The sequence below is a fragment of the Panthera tigris genome, chromosome B4 (assembly GCF_018350195.1).
Source record: "Panthera tigris isolate Pti1 chromosome B4, P.tigris_Pti1_mat1.1, whole genome shotgun sequence".
In the NCBI taxonomy this organism is placed as follows: domain Eukaryota; kingdom Metazoa; phylum Chordata; class Mammalia; order Carnivora; family Felidae; genus Panthera; species Panthera tigris.
The window spans coordinates 120,004,265-120,027,328 of record NC_056666.1 but is presented as its reverse complement, the minus strand read 5'-3'; the positions used below and the strand labels follow the sequence as shown (position 1 = coordinate 120,027,328).

At 36.3% G+C, this 23,064-nt stretch overlaps 1 pseudogene; it reads left to right on the top strand.

The window, feature by feature from the left end:
- Positions 1–20,916: 20,916 nt before the first annotated feature.
- LOC122240438 lies at positions 20,917–21,372 on the top strand (annotated as a pseudogene).
- The last annotated feature ends 1,692 nt before the right edge of the window (positions 21,373–23,064 follow it).

The following is a 23,064-nucleotide window of genomic DNA, read 5'->3' as shown; positions in this document are numbered from 1 at the left end:
TGACCAGTTGTTCAGCACCATCTGTAGAAGAGATTATTTTTGCTCCATTGTATTACCTTTGCTCCTTTGTCAAAGATCAGTTGGCTATATTCATGTGAGTCTATTTCTAGGCTCTCTGTTCTATCCCATTGATCTATTTGCCTACTCTTTCATACTACAGCTTTCTTGATTACTATAGCTTTATAGTAAGTCTTAAAGTCAAGTAGTGTCAACCTCTAACTTTGTTCTTCTCCTTTAATATTGTGTTGGCCATTCTGGGTCTTTTGCTTCTCCATACAAACTTTAGAATCAGTTTGTCAATATCCACCAAATAACTTGCTGGGAAAAATTGACATCTTGATAGTATTGAATCTTCCTATCCATTATCATGGAAGAGCCTTCATTTATTTCTTCTTTGATTTTGTTCATCAGCTTTATGATTTTTCTCATATAGGTTTTGTATATATTTGTCGTATTTAAACTTGAGTATTTAATTTTTGGGAGGTGCTAATGTAATTGGTATTGTGTTTCTAATTTCAAATTCTATTTGTTCATTGTTGGTATATAGGAAATGATTGATTTTTGTATATTAACCTGGTATCCTGCAACCTTGATACAATCACTTATTAATTCCAGGAGTTTTTGGGTGTTTTGTTTTGTTTTGTTTTTCTTTTTGTTTTTGTTTTTTGCTGGGGGTGGGGAGGGGTGGTTGTCATATTTTGGATTTTTTTTTGTAAGGTAGGCTTCATGCCCAACACAGAGACCAGTGCAGAGCTTGAACTCATGACCCTGAGATCAACACCTAAACTAGGATCAAGAGTCAGATGCTTAACTGACTGAGCCAGCCAGGTGCTCTGGATTTTCTGCATAGATGATCATGTCATCTGCAAACAAGGACAATTTTATTTCTTCTTTCCTAATCTGTACACCTTTTGTTTCCTTTTCTTGCATTAGTTAGAACTTCCAATATGATGTTGAAAAGGAGTGGGGAGAGAGACATACTTGTCTTGTATCTGATCTTAATGGGAAAGCTTTGAGTTTCTCACCATTAAGTGTGATATTAGCTGTAGGTTTTTATAGATAATCTTTATTAAGTTGAGGAAGTTCCTCTCTATTTCTAGTTTACTGAGAGCTTTTATATGAATAAGTGATGGATTTATCAAATATTTTTTCATTTTTTGATATAATAATTTGATTTTTCTTTTTTAGCCTAATGATGTGATAGATTTACATAAACTGATTTTCAAAAATTCCATTTAAATATTTTCTGCTAATCAATGTTCTTGATATAACTTTATAGTAAGATACTTGTTCTATATGTCATAGATTCCCAGGAGTGCTAGGCAAAACAGAGAAATTATACCCCTGCAATCCATAAAATTAATTGCAACCCACATAACCATGTATTGACATGTGTGTTACATAATAATGATATTAAACCATACCAATGAAACCTAATAAATCAAATCACACAGAACTGATCCTTCTTAGAGTGTGTCCATGTGAGTTTCTACTGGATAACAGCCACTTAAAGTAGTAGAGTCAAACCCATTAAAAGTCAGTAAGTAAATGACTTGAGCCAGTGGCCATTGCTGGTTACCTAGACCACATCAATTACTTCCTTTCCCCTTTAAAACAGAACAAAATTTGTTTCTTCATGTTTCTATTTCTTCTCTAAAAACCCTATGTTCTTCAGGAAAAGTGTCCAGTTTAGTGTTTCTATGGGCCTTAGTGGTCTAAGGACAAATCCATCCCCCTTGCACAATGATCAATTCAGTTCATCAGACTTGAGTAAATCAACTCATGGCATTCAGCTATTCATGTGGTAATTTGCTTAAGAATGAGATATATTTTCTTAACTACAACTAAGATAACTAAAGTAAAAAGTAATAGCAATATATTGTAGGATTTATAAAATTTATAGATATAAAATATGTAATAGAAAAGAAAATAAAAGGTGATAAGTAGAACATACAGAATTGAAAGATTTTTGCATTATATGTGAAGAGGCATGTTATTAATCCATACTAATATATGAGTTAAAGAAGCCTGCTCTAATCCTCAAACAAAAAGTATAACAAAGAGTGATAGCTAATAAACCAATAGTGGAAATAAAGGGGAAAAAAAATAACCCTCAATTAATCCCAAAGAGGACAAGAAAAGAAGAGAGGAATAAAAAACAGGTTGAACAAATAAAACAAATAGCCAGAAGGTAGAAATAAACCCAGCAATAAAAATAATTGTGTTAAATATAAATGTTATATATGCCAATTAAAAGGAAGAGATTTTTACGTCAAACAAAAAAGACCCAACTATATACTATTTACAAGAAATGTGCTTTAAATATAGACACAGATATGTTTAAAGAGTGAGAAAAATATAATATGAAAACGCTACTAATAAGAAGCTAGAAGGGGTATATTAACATCAGATTAATTAAACTTTAAAACAAGGAATGTTGCCAATAATAAAGATGCACATTTCCTATTAAAGGGATTAATTCATCAAAAGAACACAGCAATCCTAAATATTTGTGGACCTAATAGCAAAACTTCAAAATAGATGAAGCAAAAAAGTGACAGAACTAAAGAAATAAATTAACAAATCCACAATTATAATTGACTAACATTCTCTCTCTCAGTAACTGATAAAACAAGTAGAACAAAATAATTTGGGTAAGACTATAGATTTGAGAAACATTATGCATCAATTTTACCTAAGCGACATTTATAAAACATTTCACCGAACAATATTAGAATGCATATTCTTTTCAATTGCATATGGAACAATCACTGAAATAAACCATACCTGTGCCATGAGCAAGTCTCAACAAATTTAAAATGATTGAATCCTGTAGGGTGTGTGCCCCATTACAATAGAATTAAATTAGAAATCAATAGTTGATAGATACCTGAAAAATCTTAAAATACATGGAAGTGAAACATACACTTCTAAATAATCCATAGGTCAAAGAACAAATAAGTGAAATGAGAAAATATTTTGAGCTGGATAAGAATCAGAAAAAAAGTATATCAAAATATGTGGGGTACACTAAATTAGCACTTAAAGGGAAATGTATAGTTTTGGATGCTTATATTAGAAAATAAGAAAGGTCTCAAACCAATGATCTAAGTTTCCACCTAAATATACTACAAAAAAGGAATAAATTAAACCCAAAGCAAGTACAAGAGAGGAAACAATAGACATAACAGTTGCAACCAAAGGGACAGAAACCATAAAAGCAGTAAAGAAAGTCAATAAAACAAAAAGCTGTTTCTTTGAAAAGATTACTACAGTAGAAACCATCCAGCCTAACTCATCAAGAAAAAAATGTCTCATCAAGACACCAATCATCAATATTAGAGATGAAAGAAGGGCCAATACTATAGATTTTACAGATATTAAAAAAATAAATAATATTATGATAACTTCATGCCAATAAATTTGACAACTTAAATGAAAAGGACAAATTACTTTAGAGACACAAATTACCAAAACTGAATAAAAGCCATTCTATTTCTAATACCAGCAACTATTTTTTAAAGTTCCATTTACAATAGCATAAAAAATAATTAAGAATAAATTTAACGAAAATTGTACAAAATCTGTATTCTTAAAACTAGAAAACATTGCTGAAAGAAAGTAAAGATCTAAATAGATGGATGAATATATTACGTTTGTGGATTCAGAGACTCAGTATTGTTGAGCTGTCAATTCTCCCCAAATTGAACTATAGATTACATGTAATCCATATGCAAATTCCAGCAGGAAAAAGTTAATAAGCCAATTCTAAAGTTTATATGAAAATGGAAAGCCAAAACAATTTTAAAAGAGAAAAACTATCCTGGAAGATTACACTACCTGATTCAAAACTTACTCTAAACCTACAGAATCAAGACAGTGTAGTATTGGCATACGCATAGACATGTAGATCAATGAGACAGAATAAAGCATCCAGAAATAGATACACATTTATATGGCCAATTGATTTTCAACAAACATGCCAAGGTAATTCAATGAGGAAAGGATAGTCTTGTCAACAAATGGTTCTGGAATAATTGGACGTTCATATGCAAAGAAAGGAAAGAAAGAAGGGAGGGAAAGTAGGAGGGGACAGGGAAGAAGAGAGGTAGGAAGAAAGATGAACTTTGACCTTTATCTCACACCAAACACAAATTTAATTTGAAATGGATCATAGCCTTAAATGTAAAAAGCCAAAACAGTAAAAATTTCCAGTAAAAAGCAAATAAGAACATCTTTGTGATCTTGAGTTAAGTAAAAATTTCTAAAATACAACATAAAAATCATGAACCATTTAAAATATTGATGTTTTAGACTTAAAATTATAAAATTTTCTGTTCAGAAAACACCATTAAGAAAACAAAGAGGTTAAGCCCCAGATTGAAAAAAAAAAAGCATTCACAGTATTTGCATCTAATAGAGGACTTGTATCTAGAATATATAAAGAATGTGTACAACTTGATAATAAGATGAACTATTCCCCCTGACCCTCCCCCCAAAAACAAGCAAACGATTTGAACAGACACTTCCCCCCAAAAAGGTTGTAAATAGTCGATAAGTGCATGAAAAGATAATCAACATCTCCACAGTTTCCCGGATTCCTAAAACAGTCAGCATTGGAATCAAGTCTGTGCGCTAAGACATTGTCTTTTAAGTCCCCCTATTCATTTCGAGCATTTATTTAGGGAATAGTTATTGAGCACCTACTTACACAATCATTAAACTACCACAAAAATTGTATGTTTTAAAAAGGTTAAAACAAGGGGCACCTGGGTGTCTCAGTTGGTTAAGCATCTGATTCTTGATTTTGGCTCAGGTCACAATCTCATGGTTCATGAGATCAAGCCCAGCATCAGGCTCTGCACTGACAAGATAGAGCCTGCTTTGGATTTGCTCTCTCCCTTTCTCTCTGCCCCACTCCTGCTTGTGCTCTCTCTCTCTCAAAATAAATAAATAATTTTTTAAAAATTAGTAAAATAAAATAAAGAACAAGATATAAAAGAAAGGGTGCAGCAAAAAACACCCTTTTGTTAGAAAATGTATCAGTCGGCTTTTGCTGCATCGCAAACCACACCCCAAATTTTATTAATTTAAAATAGCAATCATTTATCTGGCTCATGATCCTGCTGGGAAGTTTTTCAGGTCTGAACGAAGCTTGGCTGATCTCTACTGAGCTTTTTCATGTGTCTGTGGTTAGTTAATAGAATGGCTGGGTTGGTTAATCTAAGATAGCTCAGCTAAGACAATTCTTCTCGGCTTCATGATCTCTCAGAACTCCTCAAGGAGGTGACCTACACTTACTCACATGGCAGCAGTGATGAGGTATCTAAAGAGCATCAAGAGAGGAAAAACTCTGATGTACACATGGTTTTCAAACCTCTTCTGTATCATGTTTGTGGGCATCTTTTTCCAAAGCAAATCACCTAACCAGGTCCAGAGTCAGTGTGGAAAAGCCCTCAAAGTTGTATGGCAAGTAGGTATGAATACAAGGAGGGGAAGAATTTGTGGCCATTTTTGCAATCTACCACCGTAAGTAACACAAATCAATCCAAGTTAACCAAAAGGAGAAATTACTGGTTCAAGTTATTGAAAATACCAGAGAACCAACAGTGGCTAAATCCAGGGGTTCAAATGCTATCAGCAGAACTCATTCTCACCACTCCTTGGCATTCCTTTTTTTTTTTATTTCATTTCTGGAAGGCTCTCACTTTGGTCACAAGGTGACCTTCAGCAGGTACAGACTTTCATCTTAACCTCTCAACACTCTAAGAAAAAAGTGGGGTTTTCCACCCCTTTCCTGTGGAAGTTTTAGGATGGAGTATCTCTGGACCGAGTTAAGTCAAGCACCTGTCTCAGTGAACCTGTCTCAGTGGCCAGTAAGATAGGAATAAATTGATTCTTTAGGCCTTTGTCATATGCCCAGCCTTAGTGGTAGGAGGGCAGGAGCAGTTCCATCTAAATCACATGGACTAAGATGAGAAGAGGTGAATTCCCTAAGAATTCTCTAATAAGGGGACGTGGTATTTAGCTGCCGAAACAATGGGTGTCTTGAGCTATAAAAATATTCTGATGATAAAGATGTTGCTATGTTATAACATGATTGGAAAGATAGTGCTACTGCTGCTGTTGTCAACCTACTCCTCCTGATTACTAGTCATAATGAATTTGCTCTGTTCCAGGCACTAAGCCCTTCATGAACTTTATATCATAGGGCTCTGGATTAAGAGAAGCAAAATTTGGATCTGAAGTATGCTTCATCCTGGACTCAGAGAGATGGAACTACTGGGTTGTTTCCTTGAGGAAGGGTGAATGGATTCTGTGTGCAGAAAAGAGCACACTTGGTGATGAGGAAAGCAGGTTGGGGTAGATATACGTGGTGCCTACCAACATTTCCAGTTCTTCCAACCCACACGTACAGAAGCACTGCATTTCTTTAGCTTGTTGAAATCAGGTATTTCCGTGAAACTGTTTATTAGTTAAAAAAGAAATGTGAGCAGAAATGATACATGTCACTGGTAGGCTGAAGTATTTTTTTAATGTTTATTTATTTTTGAGATAGACACAGAGTGTGAGTAGGGGAGGGACAGAAATAGAGGGAGACGCAGAATCTGAAGCAGGCTCCACGCTGTCAGCACAGAGCCCAACACAGGACTCAAAGCCACAAACCGCGAGATCATGACCTGAGCCGAAGTCTGTGCTTAACTGACTGAGCCACCCAGGTGCCCCTAGGCTGAAGTTTTTAATTCCTATGGTGATCATACAAGAATATGTTAATATGCCATAAAATCAAGGCAAATGCCATAAAATTGAGGCAATGTGGAATGTTGTGCCTGGAGCCACCCAGACCCATAGCAGACTTTGCTTGAATAAGAAATAAACTTGAGTTGTTACTGCAGTAGAACCAAGCTTAATTGGACCATTAGGCACTAAATACATGTAAATCAATTTTATAGATGAAGAAACTGAGGCATAGACAGTTTAAACAAACTGCCTAGAGTCCTATCTAGTGAGTGGCAGACCCAGGATTCAGATCCAGGTCTGTCTGATTCCCAAGTCCCTGCATTAAATCTCCTGGTCCCTCACCTGGCAGGAAGGAAGGAATGAAGGGAAGTAGGAAGGAAGGGAGATAAAGAGGAGGGAGGAGAGAGGAAAGCAAAGCAAGAAATAAGAGCTTTATATTAAAATAGTTCTATCTCCTCAACATATCTTCAAGCACACACAAAATATGAAAATATAGAAAGGGGACTTTGTAGCTGAACAGACCGACAGTTCACATGCATGATCTGAACATCCAGTTTTAGAGAGACAACTCATTAGTGGAAGGATAAGAAACCTCAGGCAGGTTCTAGTTCTAGTTCTAGGTTCTAGTTCTCTGTCTCTCTGTCCTGTTATGTCACTTAACTTTTCTGGTTATATGTATTTACATATATTAAATTAATGAGTTACCAGGCCTACTCAGAGTGTGATAAATGATAAAATGCCTCATTCCCATTTTCAAATTGGCCTATAAATTGACTGCTGTCACCAAATGCATCAATTAGTACATTGTTGGGAGGGAGGGGAGGGTACGTGATGGGTATTGAGGAGGGCACCTGTTGGGATGAGCACTGGGTGTTGTATGGAAACCAATTTGACAATAAATTTCATATTTAAAAATAAAATAAAATAAGATGGGAAAAAAGGAACATGATTTTATTGGTATGTTCTAGGAATATAACATCGCCATGTATCTTGTGTATGTCTTAAACATCCTGGACACTGCATCAAGTGGTCAGCAGGGGTTGAAACAAATAAATACATATAAATGTGTCTTAAATATGAGGTTTTCTTTTTTACTTTTCTGTAGTTTTCAAACTTTTCATGAAGAACATAATGTGAAAATATCACTAATTTTTTTAACAGGAACATATGAAGCCTAAATGACTTAAAGATGTTAGAATAAAGATGTCAGGGAAGAGGAGAATTATTTAAGTAATATAAATATATGCTACAAGTCAAAAAGATACATTGATTTTACCTGTGACAAATATGTAATTAATTTTAAGTAATATTTAAAACATAAATGAAAACTATATATACATCCATTATCATTTCTGACAAAGGTAACAAATATCATACAAATGAATAAAGAGCACAGATAGGCACTTGCCCACCTTTCACACTTTTACCTATTTCCAATGATGGGTAATTTTTGCAGAATCAGAGTCCAAAAGTTCATATTGCAGGCATCTTCATAAGAAACTCCTGAGGCATGGCCTATTTTATATTGCACACATCAGGACTCTAAGATCTATTTATATTCTGCTTAAGCTCCTGATGTAGTTTGAATCCTTTGTGTAGCTTAAAATTAAATTGTGAATTTGGGGACAACTAATTCCAGTGAATTACAACTGCCTCTCAGATTCCAGAATGTATTTCCCCCTAAATATATCTTGTTGTTTCAGAGAAATCAAGACAATTTCATAGGAATCTCTGTTATATTCTGAAATTCCAGCAAATCATATTGCCATGACATTGTCACAGCAAACATTTCTTCATTACTAAAAATATGATTAGTAAGTTCTACCACAAATATTTCTCAGTATGGTGCAAGTTTAAATTCAATGCAGTTGACACCTTTTGAAGTTTGTTGTGATCTGTTTTGATCTCCAGTATATTCACTACAGCATTTCTTACTTTTCTCATTCTTCCCACAAATAAAACAAGGTGGATCCAAGACATAAACACCAATAACATTCTTAGGCTTGCCGCTGAGAGCAGATTGAATTAGTAGCCTTCTCAATATACTTGCTTCACTTTTCTTTACTAATAGGATCCTGATTGTTTACAAGATAGCAAGGTGCCCAGCTAAATATTCCATTTCCCAGCTTCTTTTGCAGGTGGGCAGTGGCCACATGCACAGTCCTAGCCAATGAGTCGTAAGCAGGGGTTTGCTCATCCTGATGGTCTGCTGACAATCTGTAGGACCTGCTCATTCCCCCCTCCTTCCTCCTTCTTCTTGCCTTGAGTGTGAGCATGATGACTGGAATTCCTATAACCATTTTGAGACAATGAAGGAAAGGCCAAAAGAATCTCAGAGAGATATGCATAGACATTGTTGAGCTAATAAACCAACAAAAGCAACTATCTGCACCCTGACTTTGTTTTACATGAGAAAAATAAACTCGTTTGTTTAAGCCACTGAAGTCGTGTATTTTATTACCTTCAGCTAACAACATTCCTAGTGGTTACACCTCCTCAGCCCAGTCAGTCTTTTTGTGTAATCAGGTAGATAGCAAAGCTTTTCACTAATCCTTAATAGAAATCAAGAATGGGGATTCCTAACACATTAATTAGAACAGCTGCCTGTGCACCTGTCCCACTAATGAGCCACCCCAGATGACTTTTTGCTGTCAACTGTAAAATCAGCACTCAGATTAGCAATTATTTATATTATTCCAAAAGCTGCCCTGCTCCCGAACCTCAAATCCCTGCATCTGCCTGAAGTTGTCATCTATTTGTGATGGGGTTGTGTGAATGATAGATTTCCTCAGTCCTCCATGTTACTATTATGGCCCACTCTGAGCATTAAAGACAAATCGGCTGTGAAGGGAAATCACATGAGGGGAAAACACGAAGGTCCAGATTATCCCAGATGATTAAATCAAACCTCAATTGGTTACAAAAGGTCTAAGCTCATGCAGCGGGGGTGTATTCAACATGAGATGCAATTTCTTTGGAAGGATGAACCATGTAATCTAGGAAGATAAGAAATACTATCTCCTGTTCTTATGAAGTAAGAATTAAAGACTATGAAATACACCATAAGCAATCTTTTGGTTAGAAGTAGTTACAAGATGAATATATAAAATGAAACTAAGAATAATTGATGATGATAATTCCAGTGGACTTTTATGAAGCACTAAGCCAGGCAAAGTATTTTACATTGATTTTTCTCATTTAACCCTTACAACCATACCATACAGAAGTCACTATTAAGATCTTTATTTTATAGATGAGGAAATAAAGACTTGGAGAAGTTATGCAATTTGCCTGAGCTTACACAACTAGTGAGAAACAGAGTAAGCGTTCATACCCACGTCCATCTGGTGCCAAAGCCCATGCTTTTAGCCCTTTTCTGCAACCACTGTGCTGTACTGTTGTCAAAGCCACTGCCAGGAATCAAAGGATATCTGTCCTGAGAGGCCCTGAGTGGGCATCCAGCATGGTGATTTCCAATATTTTCAAGCACGAAGACCTTTATTATCTCTCTTCTAAAATCCACTGGTTGAAAACGTGATAGTGACAAAAGTAGCTGTAAATTCAATAATGCTCTTATATGACTCTACATTGTATTTGTCACCTATATTCATTTGGAGAGTAGTAATTCATATAAATGTGAGACTTAGAATTCATAGAGTCTAAAGACATTGCTTACTGAACATGGAATTTCTAGACTCTAAATATTTTCCTGACCTTCCCACCCAGGCTGGAAGTTGGTCCTTCCAGATATCAAGACTGGATTAGCTGTGCAAAGGATTTATTGAGGAATATTTCAGTAAAGGGTAAATGGGATATAAGCTGGAGTAGGCTTGGAGAGGCTTCAGATCATGATGCTGGTTCAACCCCTGGGAAGGAGGTAGGGAAGAAAGAATTAGGTAGGGAGAGGCTTGGACTGCAGTGCAGTTCTGAGGAACTCTTACCCAGCTGATGGGGAATCCCTGAGCCAAACCTGCCTAGCAGGGGAAGTCCAAATTAGGCCAGCATTGGTACCCCTCCCATGTTCAGTCATTGACTAGAAGCAGCCTGGTATAAGTGTGGCCTCAGGCTCACAGGGTAATAGCTGGGGGCAGTTAGTCAACTCTGTTCCCCACCAGATGGGTCAGCACATTTCCAAGGCAACCACAGGTTAGGCATCATGGATATGGTCCAATATCCCTACTTCACAGATGTGGAAAGTGAGGCCCAACTATTAAACCACATAATCAGGGTAAGAATTTACTTGATCGAATTTGCATGCCAGAAGAGTGCTTGAACATTTTGACTCTGAAATTAAATTCATCTGCAAAAGTCCTTGTCTTCCTAAACAGATGTTGTTTAAGGGTACATACTTGCAATTAAAATATAAATAAGTCTTGGAGATCTAAAACACAGTACAGTGATGAGAGACAACAAAACTGTATTATAAATATTAAACTTAGTAAGAGACCAGAACTTTAATTATTCCCACAAGAAGAAATAATAGTTATGTAATGTAATAGAGGTGTTACTTAATGATACAGTACCCATCATATTTTAAGTAAATGTACCAAACCAATATGCTGTGCACCTTAAACTTACATAATGCTATATGTCAAGTATATCTCAATAAAAAAATGATAATAGCATCTAACTGTAAGACTAATGTGAGTTTCAAAAGAGAAAACACATGTAAAAATGCTTAACACTGTACCTGGTACATATTAATCATTCAACAAATGGTAGTAATTATTATTTCCAATCCAGGGTTTTTTCTACCAGATATGGATACACTAAAACTGCAGAGAACATCTTATTATATGTCTTTATACTTTCCAATTTAGCCTTTCATAGATACTCATAGAAAAGTAATCCAGTCCTATGGGAATGGGAATTATTCCTAAATTATCTTCCATGTATGCAAAAATCTCCAATGTTTAAGAATATTACCAATATTCCAGATCTTATATCAATATCAATATCAATATTCCAGATCAGGTGCCCTCTGTGCTCAAAGAGATATATTACAAATAAACGATTTAAATAGTTTTAAGAAGATTTACTCAACAAGTATTTAAAGTTGAATCATTTAGTGCTTTCAATATTAATTCAGTTAAGTTTTATTCAGGATAAAAATAAGCCTCTGATATTTAAAATCCAATTCAATGCCTTAAAATATTTACTAAAGTGGAGGAGAACAAATCAATGCTACAAGGTCAAGGAGGAACGTCCACATTCTTGGAGAGTCACCACTGCTCCTCAGACCTTTCATGGAGCTTGGCAAGGGGTAGTGTGGCTGCCTCTGGGGTCCTACTTGACAATAAGAAATGAGAGTCTTATTAAAGGCCATGAGCTCTCAGTTCTAGGGAGGGCACAACTTTTTTTCTCCTTGGCTTAAAATACTATTCTCCACCTAAACTTTTTAAAAAAACCACTGGAATATAGTTGACTTTATTGAAGTGTACATTTTAAAATGGCTAAGATGTTAAAGAAAAAAGTAATGGGGAACTCTGTAAGGAGTGAAGAAAGAAGGTACAAGAATTCTCTATTTTCTGCTAAATTTTTCTGTACACTGAAACTGCTCTAAAAAAATAAAATTTATTAATTAAAAAAAAGAAAAAACACACTATGCTAAGTGAAAGAAGCCAGATACAAAATGCCATATGTTTGATTCCATTTATATGAAATTCCCAGTATAGGCAAATCTATACAGACAGAAAGTAGATAGATAGTGTGTATTGGAGGATGGGAGGGAAGTGGATGAATAGGCAGAGCACAGAGGATTTTTAGAGAAATAAAAATATTCTGTATGACATTTAAATGATTGATACACGTCATTATACACTGGTCCAAATCCATAGAATGTGCAACACCGAGAGTGAATCTTAACGTAAACTATAGATTTGGGGTGATCGTGGTGGGTCAGCGTCATGATGTGTCATGATGTCCTCGGTAAACAATGTTCCATTCTGGTGAGTGATGCTGATAATGTGGGAGACTATGCATGTGTGGGGGCAGGAGGTATATGGGAAATCTCTGTATATGCCTGTCAAATTTTTGTAACCTAAAACTGCTCTAAAAAAATTAAGTGGATGTTGGTTGCCAGCAGCTTGGAGAGAAGTAATGAGGAAGAACTGTTAATGGATTTGGAGTTTTTTGGGGGGTGATGAAAATGTGCTGAAATTAGATAGTGGTGATGTTTGCACAAGTCTCTGACTATACTAAAAGCCACCAAAGTCTATACTTTGAAGGGGTTGATTTCACATTATGTGAACATCTCAATAAAACAAATCAAAACCTTGTACTGAGTGGAATGAAGATCTTATCTTTTTTCATTTGACAAGGAGAGCCTGGAATACAGAAGAGGGAAGGGAAACAGCAAAGATGTTTCTCTCTCCTGCCTTGCAACCTTGCCCATCACCTTCTGATGTACAGCAAGGCCAGCCGCTGAACCAGCTGGTAATAATCTTACCCTTTCGTTGTCCAGCCAGTTACAGGTGCTGAAAGGTGCATGTGGGCTTCTGCTACAGGTAACTTCTGTGTGCTTTTTTTCCTGTTTTCCCTGATTAACACCACAGTTATCTATTCTCTCTTGACTTCTTCTATCCCTTCCCATTCAATGCATAATGTTTCCACTTCTCCTTTACCTATTGTTTTCACAGACAGACAAGTAAAACCCCTCTGGCTGCCTGGTTATTCATCCATCCATTCTTCCATCCACTTGTTCACCTATTTACCCATTGTCTATCTCAGGAATCCCCATCATTTTGAAAGGAAAGGGCTCAATTCCTGGCAACACCAACAGGAAACTCCCCTTCCCACCCACCCCCCACCCCCAGCCAAAGGAAACAACCATTATTATCTCCCAGTTTCTGTGACCAGGAACTATTGAGTTTCTTCACTTTATAGTATTTCTAGCTGCTACTATAGGAAAGAGAATGAAACAACTTTATCAAAGCTATGGTCTGTTCAGATGACTTATAGATGGATTGTTTTAGTACTTTGACAATGATTATTTACAGAGGATGGTTATTTCACCACTTACTGGTGATGAAGTTGAAACAAATAACTTAAGTGTTGTCTTAGCATATTCCTCAGTTTATTGACAGACACTTACTGACAAACATTTGCAGACAAAACTAGAAGTTTCCTTCCCCAAAAGTCCCCCCTACAATTCCATCAGTTTTAGATTTATGAAAAAATAGTGGACTGAAAGTAATTTGGTAAGCAAATTGCTACTTTTAGTTTCAAATACCTCCTTGGAGGAATATCTTTATTAGTGATTCAAGTATTATTATCTATTAATTTAATGATATCCACACCTGGATATAATCAGCCCAGATTGGAGCTTTATCTATGAGAAAAGAAAGAACTGATGTAAGGTTGAGACACTTTTTAGTGCCTTTGAGAAAGTTCCATCATGGTGGGCTCACCTACCCACTAACTCTTCTTCTTTCAAGTCTGAATTCAGAAGCCACCTCCTCTTTTAGAAACCTTTTTTTCTTACCTCTCATTTGGCTTCATTTTTTTTTTCTGTCCACTAATAGCACTCTGTGCAAGACACAGGCTAGGTGAAAATATTAGCAATAAATGTAGGTGACAAAGGATTTGTATCAAAAATATTTCTAGAGAGCTCTCTTACAACCACAATAGGGCAAACAATCTCCCATTTTGTAAGTGGGCAAAAACTATGTAAAAGACATGTAAATACCAATAAACATATGAAAAGATGCTAAAATAATTAGTTAACAAGGCAATACAAATCAAGACACCATTAGAATGTCTAAAATTAAAAGAATAACAATACCAAGTGTTGGTGAAGATGTGGAGGAACTAAAAATCTTATTTATTGCTGGTAATAAATATAATAAAAATAATAATAATAATAATAATAATAATAATAAATAATGTAGAATTATTACAGCCACTTCAGAAAGCAGTCTGGTGATTTCTTATAAAGTTAAACATATGCTTACCTGATGACACAGAAATCCTACTCCTAGAGAAAGAAGAGAAATGAAAACATAAGTCCACACAGAGACTTGTATATGAATGTTCATAGCAACTTTATTTACAATAGTCCCAAACTGTAAACAACTCAAATGTCAATCAGTGTGTGAATAGATAATCAAATTGTCATCTACCCTTACAACAGATAAATAAAAAGGAACTAACTCCTGGTATAAGCAACATGGATGCATCCCAAAACATTATGCTAAATGCAAGAAGTGTATCACCAAAGTATAAATACTACATGAGTCCATTTATGTGAAACTCACAGGAATTTTCAATTTAATTTATATTTTCAGAAGGCAGGTCAGTGGTTGCTTGAGTCCACAAATGAGAAGGGAAAAACGGGAAACTTTTGGGGGTGTTGGAAACATCTTATATCTTGACAGCAGTGGTGGGTATGGGTATATACATTTGTCAAAACTCCTGAAACTACACTTCAAATGTCTGCATTTTGTTGTTTATATATCATACCTCAATCAAGTTGGTTTAAAAATACATGAACTCTTGGGGTGTTTAGGTGGCTCAGTTGGTTAAGCTTCCAACTCTTGATTTCAGTTCAGGTTATGATCTCACAGTTCATGAGATCCAGCCCCATGGGCTCCATGCTGATGGTGTGGAACCTGGTTGGGATTCTCTCTCTCTCTCTCTCTCTGTCTCTCTCTCTCTCTGCCCCTCTCCTACTCATGCTCATGCTCTCTATAAACAAACAAACAAACAAACTTTAAAAATATATGAACTCTTATGTACCTGACTCTTAATCTTCTGTAATCCACATGCACTATATTATTTCTCTTATTTATTATAGGCCCTGGTGTTTACCTTTGTAACCTTCAAACCTATAGAAATATGGAAGCCTCAAGTATCATTGCCTGTGGTCAGTGTTTAACCTCAGATGGAAACTATGTTTAGTCATTTCTGACCTCTGCTTTAGTCAAGGGACTGCCTGAGAGGGTAGCTGTTTTGCATCCTTCGTGAAAAAAAAAACCCTGAGTCATCCATTTTCCTCCATTTTCAACCCTGTGTTGATTTTTGGCATGATTTCTGAGGATAGTCTAAGCTTAATAGAGACACTATATTGTATCTTTCTTCCTGCCTATGAGTGAAAGTGGTTTGTAAACTAGAGATGTATGCTCTCTCTCACCTTACTTCTTCGAGAAGGTGATTTTCAGATCAATAGGGAAGCTAGTGAGGCTTTTCTCCCCCCTTAGTTTCCTTGGCCAACTTCATTTGTGGACACAGCGCATTCATCTTTCTCTTTACTTGAGAAGATCATGCTGCCAGAGAGCCAATTTGATTCCTTGCAGAGCAGTTTTATTCCAATTGAGGAAAATGATTTTTATTTTCCAAAAATCTTTCTTTGTGTCACAATGTGGCAGGGTTGATCACTCTGCACTAGCCACACAATTCCAATAATTCAATCCCTCTTGCATTTAGTGGTTTGGTTTGTTAAATGAAAAGTTTTCAGGGACACCTGGGTTGCTCAGTCAGTTAAGCATCTGACTTTGGCTCAGGTTATGATCTCCCAGTTTGTGAGTTAGAGCCTCGCATCAGGCTCTGTGCTGACAGCTCAGAGCCTGGAACCTGCTTCAGATTCTGTGTCTCCACCACTCTCTGCCCCTTCTCTGCTCATGCTCTGTCTCTCTATCAAAAGTAAATAAACATTAAAAAAAAAAGTTTTCAGCAGGGAACCTCTTAAGGAGAATTGCTGGACTTAGTAGCCAGTCTAGATATTGAGCAGAGTTCAAGTTACTTTCTGAATAAAAGGGAGAATAAAAGCAAAAATTTAAAAACAAACCATGGGGCGCCTGGATGGCTCAGTTGGTTAAGTGTCCAACTTCGGCTCAGGTCATGATCTCACAGTTCATGATTTCAAGTCCTGCATCAGGCTCTGCGCTGACAACTCAGAGCCTGGAGCCTGCTTTGGATTCTGTGTCTCCCTCTCTCTCTGCCCTTCCACTGTTCACACTCTGTCCCTCTCTCTCTCTCTGAAATAAATCAACATTAAAATTTAAAAAATAAATAAATAAATGAAATTAAAAATAAAAACAAACCACAAAATCAGCCAAGTGAACAGACTTATGAGACTGTAATGTTTGTTAGGTGTAGATGTTATTCTGTTAAGCCCCATTTCCATCCAACAGCTCCTTTTAGGCTTACTGTAAGCAGAAAACAATTGGAGCTTTATGTGACCACTTTGAACATCTTACAAAGTTTATTAAATGATTATACAGATGTTACAAGCTGCCCTCGGGTAGCATTAATAATCTTCTATGTGAAACATTCTGCTCACGGGCTCTAACAGCATCAGACAAGATAGTTCATGTGTATAATTGCAGGGATTCCCATATTTTCCAGATTAACAATACTATCTTTGAAACTGTTCTATTTCATCAATGCTGTCCTTTATTCTTTCTGAGGTTTTCAAAATCTTTTAGGATCAAATAAGATGATTTGTGAAAGTCTTTTGAAAACCTCAGTGCTATAAATAGAATTTGATGATTTCTAAAATATCCATTGAAACCCTACCAGATAGTAAAAGATGTGAGCAGACAGTTCATGGAAAAAGATACACAAGTGGCCCTTAAATATATAATAATGCTCAATTTCACCCATAATAAAAGAGACACAAATTAAAATTACACTGAGATGCCATTTCTCTACTATATGACTGGCAAAAAATTCAAGACTTGACAATACACTTAGGGCAAGACTATGGGGAATAAAAGAGGACTTTCATATACTGATAGTGAGAGAGAAAAATGATACACCCCATATGGGGGGGGGGCGGGATTTGGCATTTTCTAGCAAAATTACATGTGTATTAACCCTTTGACCCATCAATCCCATTGCTAGAAATTTACCTTACAAAATACACCTTTACAGATGCAAAAAATATGTACACATGGGGTGCCTGGATGGCTCAGTCAGTTAAGACTCTGATTCTTGGTTTCTGCTCAGGTCATGATCTCAAGTTTCATGAGATTGAGCCCAGCTTTGGGCTCTGTGCTGACAGCATAGAGCCTGCTTGGGATTCTCTCTCTCCCTCACTCTCTGCCCCTCCCCCACTTGCTTGCACGCTCTCTCTCTCTCTCTCTCTCTCAAAATAAATAAAATGGACATTTGAAAAAAAATGTACAAGTTATTTATCATGATATTATTTGTAATAACAAAACATTAAGATAATCCAGATACACATCTATAGGACATTAGAAATAAATTGTGGTATATCCAAATACAGTGGAATACTATGCAGCCATCCAAAAGAATGAGGAAGACCTCTATGCAGGACATGCTGTCAAGTGATAAAAAGCAAAGTATAAGAGTGTTCATAGTATGCTCTTTTGTATAAGAAAGAAGGAATTAAAATGTATACATACATATTTTCTTATTTTTGCACAAAGAAAGTCAGGAAAGATAAATAAAAAACTAATGAGTACAGCTGGAATGCCTACAGGGGGCAACCAGTGGGGTGTAGGGAATAAGGGTGCTACATACTCTGATTAGAAATTTTTTTTACTAGTTTTAACTTTTAAGCTGTGTAAATATTTTATATAGTCAAACCATAAAATTAAATGAAAGGAAACCTTAAAAATGACTAAAGAAAGAAGTGAATCTTACTGTACATTGGATAAATAACCTAGCCACATAGAATAATAAATGAAGTCAAATAACTTTTTGTACATTTTTTTTTAATTTTTACATTTGTTTGTTAATTAATTAATTAATTTATTTATTTATTGAGAGAGAGAGAGTGCAAGCTGGAGAGGGGCAGAGAGAGAGGGAGAGAGAAATCACAAGCAGGATCTACACTGTCAGCACGGAGCCCAACTTGGGGCTCGAACTCATAAACTGTTAGATCATGACCTGAGCCAAAACCAAGAGCCAAATGCTTAGCTGACTGAGCCACCCAGGTGCCCCAAGACTGTACATTCGTAACAGAATATATTTTAAGATAAAAAGAATTGCAAAGACATCTTGAACTTTACTTCATAGGTTTATCATTGACAGTATTTATTGGTTGTTGTGTTTCTGAAACCACATTGTGTTTATTGCATAATAGTATAAACGAGTAAATATATTGATGTTGAAAACCAAAGTTTTCACTGTGGGATAAGGAAAATACATGCATACATGGAATGGGGGATTAAGATTTTTATTTTATTTGGTTTTTATTGGGTCAGTTTTTATCTTAATTGAGGAATCATTATTAACTCATATTTAATTTTTTTCTAGCTTTATCTATAAAAAGGACCAGAAGCAATGATACTCCAGTAGTAGTAGGTATACCTCACACTGAGCTCTTTGTTTGTAATTCCATTTCCCACTCAAGGAAATTAGGGTTTCTTATCAACATGGTTCCAGGTATGGAGCAGGAAATGTAAAAGGTAGTATCGAGACATCTTGTGCCAGATAGCAAGGAAATGCTCAAAGGTTAATGGGGCTGTGTCAAAAGGACAAAGAAGCATTGACTTAGTTTTAAGAAATTAGGATTCCATGGTGATACTCATAAAAGGAGGAGAGAGAAGCTTTTTTAAAAAGAATAATGTCAGCAAATAAAGAAAGAAAAGAAAGTAAAAGGAATAATAGAATAAGAAGAAAAACACAATTTTTCCACCTTCCATATATTAAGTGATTAAGGCAATCATCAATAGATACTAAAACCATTGGATGAAAGATAGTTGGGAAGTAGAACATTCACAAAATCTCAAATAATCACAAATTATTAATTACATGGGGAGAGTAACCTTAACAATGAAAAGTTCTGTGGCCATCACACTAACCAAGAGATCAAACGTTGTACAACCAATAATGGGACAACCTGGCATGGGGTACCTACTGATCAGATGCAATAAAACATCACCTATGACACTTTCCAGCCAAAAATGTTTAACCAGAATCTAATCATGAGTGAACAACAAAGCAAACCCAAAATGTGGGACGGACTACAACACAATTGGCTCAGACTCTTAAAATGTTCATGTCACAGGATAGCAAAGGAAAGCAGAGGTTGTGCTCTGATTTAAACAAACTAGAGACTCAGCATAAGGAAATGTAATTCATAAAATGTGATTGGATCCTGCATCAAAAAAAAAAGAAATGAAAATAGGAATAAACAATATTCTTAGGAAAAACTGGAGAAATTTAAATACAGACTGTATATTGGAATATAGCCGAGAATTATTCATTTTCTTATATGTGATAATAGTATTGTAAATGTAGACCAACCCTTTTCTTAGGAAATGCATGCTGAAGAATTTCAGAATGAGATGTCATAACATCTGCTACTTATTTTCATACGGTTGAGAAGAGATCTATCTGTATAGAGAAAGCACAAATGTAGCATATGCTAACAACTGGTGAATTGAGATAAAGGATGTGTGGATATTCATTGTATGATTCTCCCAACTTCTCTGTAGTTTGAAATATTTCAAAATAAAAAGTTGGCAAGGAAAAAATATCCTACCTGATAGCTTCAAGTTTCTTCTTTGTGATCCATACTCTTCTAGCCTAAAGTTAGAAAAAGAAAGAGGATCCTCTTTAATTTTTTTCTTTAAATTTTTTTAATGTTTATTTTTTTTATTTTTTCAATATATGAAATTTATTGTCAAATTGGTTTCCATATAACACCCAGTGCTCATCCCAAAAGGTGCCCTCCTCAATACCCATCACCCACCCTCCCCTCCTTCCCACCCACCCTCAGTTTGTTCTCAGTTTTTAAGAGTAAGAGGATCCTCTTTAGATGAAGAAAAAAAATCTATTCAAGGTGGTAATTAAATGCTTCTTGGGCTTTAGAGTCAGACACACACAGGCTGGAGGCTGATGCAAGTTACTCATACTCTGTAACCTTCACTTCCCTCAATTATAAAATGAGGTTAACAACAGTATCCACCTCAAAGGACTGCCGGATTCAAGAGATAATCCACATCGAGTGTTGGCATGGAACCAGCACATGGTCACCACTTGCAGATACCTGCTCTGATTTCCAGGATGCAATTATTTTTGCATGACATACCCTATGACCCAGATCAGAAATAATAGTTTCAAGGTTCTTTCTCTCACCACAGTTTGTTGGAGCCTCAGTTTTTCTCGCTCTTTCTGGGCTATCTCGTTCTCTCCAGGCTACTTTGCAGCTAGTTGAGCCCATCACTTTCCACTGGAATCCAAAAGTCTGCGACTTGGCTTTCGATGGATTCGCCAACGAAGCCTTACCTATCCTGTGCCCCGGAACCTTCTCAGATGGCCAGTGAAGAAAATTCCCAAGGAGGTTCATCTGCCTCTCAAACTATCTCTGAAGTATTAATAAAGAACCTTAGTAAATTGACTCTTGACCCTAGTATCAAACTTCCTTCCCCTCTACCAGAATATCCACCCCAACAGCAGGACAGGGAGAAGAAACCACAGCGACTTGTGGACTGAACACTCAGCAACAGGAGGAGGGGTGGAGTAAGGACTTTGTTAACTGCTCGGAAAGAAAGGATGGAAAGGCTGATGTGGTTTATTAAAAACCTTTGTTACTTCAACCAGCGTTCCACGGATGAATCCAGAGTAGAAAGATTTAGATGTAGATGTCATTATTCCTTGTATCATAGACCTCCTGAGGATACCAGCATGGAGAATAATTATGACATGGAGTCTATGTAAACATTATTATATGGTGTTTTTCTTGCTAGTAATTTTAGAATCAGTTTGCAGCAGCTTGGAAAAGCTGCTCTATTAAGACAAACTATAATATTTTGATAATCTATGATATTATCTCTGTCTTGTCTTTTCTACCTTGATACCAATAATTTGTGAGAAATCCTGTAGTTTGCATTTGAATGACTTCAATATACTTTAGTTCCACTTTTTGATATGACCCAAGGAAGCACTAGTAGGTTTTGAGTGTTCCCTGGGTGTTTGAGAAGCCTGAAGTCATGAAGATCTGTTAACATGGGGCTCCTGGGTGGCTCAGTTGGATTAAGCATCCAACTAGAGGTCTGTAGAGTAGGGCTCTGTGATGGCAGCTGGGAGGCTGGAGCCTCCTTCAGATATGTGTGTGTGTTTCTCTCTCTCTGCCCTTCTCCCACTCATGCTCTCTCTCAAGAATAAAAACATTAAAAAAAAAAAAAAAAAACCTAACATCAAATTGGAAGCCAAGTAACTTGTACAGGAGGAATATATAGAGAATATTCAGTGGTTTGGCTAGACAACATAATTATAATTATGGCAGGGTGCATAGGCTAGATTTTCTGGTTTTCAAAAATTAGAGTTGTAATAAAAATTTTTTTTGTGGTAGTTCAATTTTCAGTAGCAAATGTGTATGTAGAGGATCTTATTAAAATTGAGGCTTATTGGATACAAAAAAAAAAAAAGAAATACCAGTTTCAAGATCACCCATTTGTTTACTTACTTTTCAAAAGCCTTCTCTAAAAAGCTTTAAAATAAAATTAATAATAATGAAGAGAAGGAGGACAATGATAGGAAGATCACGAAGAGAGAATGCAGAAGATGACAACTCACGTTTCTAAGTTTAAGAAAATGCCAATGAGGAGCAGGAACAAAAAGAGGATATAATTCAAAGTCCCATGCTCACATTTTTCAAAAGGTAGGAACAATTTCAACAGATCTTAATTGGGTGAGGGGGTCACAGAATACTTTTAGAATCTGATAGACCCATTACCCTGAAAAACAGACATAGTGACACGACGCATGCAAATTAAAAGTCCATGGTCCCTCTGAGGCTTATTCATGGACTAATAGGTGAGCACTATTGCCTCATGAATAGGGACCTGGTGGGACCAGAGGGCAAGATCCTCACCCTCCAATACCTGCTTGTAAGATGTCTACAATCCTGTCAGTAGACAAGCACTGTGCCACCACTAGAAAATTGAAATTTGCAATTCAACCTTGGGAGTGATAAAACGATTAGAAACAAGTGAGCTGGATCAAAAACATTGGGGCCTTGGAACAGATTCTGTTAAGGAGCCAAGGGATGTGAAGGAGAACAGAACTAGGTCAAAACATCCAGCTTACATAACACAGAAAGACAGGATTAGGCCTCAGTTGAGCTACAATCCTAGGAGGGGCTGATGGCCTTGTTCTGTTCATGTGGAGAATCTCTCATCCTCGAGTGGGGGCCTCCAGGTCTGGAATCTGTATTCAATGAAGCTGAAGAGCTTCTTCAACTCAGGAATTTGTGTAGTTAACAAAATGATTTATCGAGTGTGACTGAACCCACTCTGTTAGGAGAACTATTTTTAGCTGTGGCATAAACTCACCATCCACATACCACAGAGGATGTACAGTGGGTTCAATAACAGTTTTCAGCCTTCCTCCTAAGGATGTGGTAAGTAA